This window comes from Mus caroli, unplaced genomic scaffold (genome assembly GCF_900094665.2).
Source record: "Mus caroli unplaced genomic scaffold, CAROLI_EIJ_v1.1 scaffold_19682_1, whole genome shotgun sequence".
Taxonomy (NCBI): domain Eukaryota; kingdom Metazoa; phylum Chordata; class Mammalia; order Rodentia; family Muridae; genus Mus; species Mus caroli.
Genome location: NW_018391353.1, coordinates 18,114 through 20,262, shown reverse-complemented (window position 1 = coordinate 20,262; position 2,149 = coordinate 18,114). Strand labels below are relative to the sequence as shown.

General features: G+C 47.1%; 1 pseudogene; it reads left to right on the top strand.

Moving 5' to 3' along the window:
* The first annotated feature begins 350 nt into the window (after positions 1-350).
* Positions 351-1,864, top strand: LOC110289131 (annotated as a pseudogene).
* Positions 1,865-2,149: the final 285 nt, after the last annotated feature.

Sequence of the window (2,149 nt, the reverse complement as noted above, 5' to 3'; positions counted from 1 at the left end):
TGTTGATTAGATTTTGAAAGGGAATTTTTTCCACTGCAGAAAATGTTAAGAGTGTGAACTGGAGAGAGTGAGTGGCTGTGGTCTTCTCAAAGGAGAGGTGCTTCAGTTTCTTTCCTCCACTTGATCAAGGGCTCCTACCCTGGTCACTCTCGATTCTCTTTGGATTAACTTCACAGGTCAGCTTTCCCATTAGAGGAGAATGGACCTGCATCTGTGAATGAGGAAGGAAGGGTCCATTGTTTTAGCTTATTCAACAGGAGGCTGCTACCTGAGTCCATTCACAGCTGGGGAACAGGGATTCCTGTACCTTGAAACCTGTTTTAATATTTAATTTTTTCCTTTGTGCCCAGAGAGAAGACAACCAAGTCCAAAGTGTGAAAAATGACCAAGAACCCAATAGGCTAAGGAGGTTCAGTCAGGAAGGCCAAAGTTCCTCAGGTATTCAGAGTGAAATTCCCGCTCTTCTATTGTCTTGCTCTGTGACTTGGAATAGATGAAAGATCCTAGACTGGGACATGTGTGGCAAGGATANACCAGCACTCAGTGGTCCTTCATTTATNCCCTTGTCCCAGAAGGCTCTGCATGTCTCCCTGTTGTGGTTGTGTTCAGGAATCTCTGTAGCTCCAACATTCCCTGGTAGCACGAATGCTGTGGATCTCATTGTATTCTTTGACCAAACCTTCCCTAAATCTGCAAAACCTACTCTTTTCTGATGAGTGNACTTCTTGCTGTGAAGAGCAGGGTAGGTGCTGTAACAGGGCTGGTAAGACTGTGTCCATGACCACTTGACAAGTGAGGGTAGCCATTGTTGGCCAAACAGTGTGCAGGGACAGTCCCTAAGCAATGTTGACATGGTCGTGTGTGTTACTTTTGATATCCTCACCACATCCCTCTTTGCCTCGCAGGTTCTTGTGATAGCCCGTGGATTGAGGATGAAATCTGGATCTTGCTGGAAGAGTGGGCAATGGTTGAATATGAACTCGGAGACCCAGGCAATAACATGGATGAGAAGGCTGAGTCCCTTAGCAGNATGAGAAGGCTGAGTCCCTTAGCAGGCGTCTCTCTAATCGGGGTTTGAGGAAGAGCAAGAATAGCTGCCTTGATGTGATGGTGAAGATGAAGCACCTGCACACACAACTTTGTAATGAGAGGCCCCGGGCTGGCCNCTTGTATTCGCCTTATCGTTTGATCCTATATGACATCTTGGGNCACCCTACATCCCAGGGAGGCTATGTTCCAGGTGAGTCACTTCTGCATAGACACTTGGGGTACTCTAAGTGGTGACATCAGATGGCCTGGCCTGCTTGAGTTCAGAGCTGAGCAGACTATGGAATGAAGCCCCATTCCCACAGGGCTGTGTTGCTGCACACAGCACAAATTCTGACCTCCAATATCTAACTCCCTCTCACCTCAAGGCAATGGAATTTGGACTTGTTCATAGTTGACTCTGACCAGGGGACAGACAATTACTTAGAGTGACACAGGGAGAGTGAGGGTGCCATGTTCATGTTCTCTCTCTCTCTCTCTCTCTCTCTCTCTCTCTCTCTCTCTCTTTATTCTCTACTCAGGTGCTCTGTATGATTGGTCTGGTTACCCCATGCCTTCCTCCAGCACTCAACCTCCCATGGTGATGCCATCTCCAGGATACCAGCCTTGGGATTATGGCATGCCTGCATCTTCTGGACAGCTTCCTGGGAACCCATCAACAATGATGTCCAGTCAGGATTCCCTGGTTCCCAGATCGGTCGCCTGGAATGCCACCTATCCATTGCCAGTTCAACATGTACTTCCTGCCTCTCTCCCTGGAGATACCAACCCTCAGTTGCCGAGGTCACCTCCTGAATACAGCTCAAGTCCTCAGTGAAGGCATGTGGGGACTTTTCCTCTTAAAACCCCTCAGAATTATACAGCACTGTATGGATACTCGATTTCTCTATCTTATTGTAAAGGAAATGTGAATTCAAATAAATTATTTTGACATAACTCTTTTCATGTTGAATTCTTGTCACTTTAGTAGGGGACATGAGTGTAGAGGGGAGGGGATGTGGTAGCTCATGGTGAGGTTGATTTTGTGGGTACCTGATACCTGTTGTCTACCCTCCACTTTCATAAGATTCTTGACCCTGAGTCTGCAACTCTCTCTACTTCC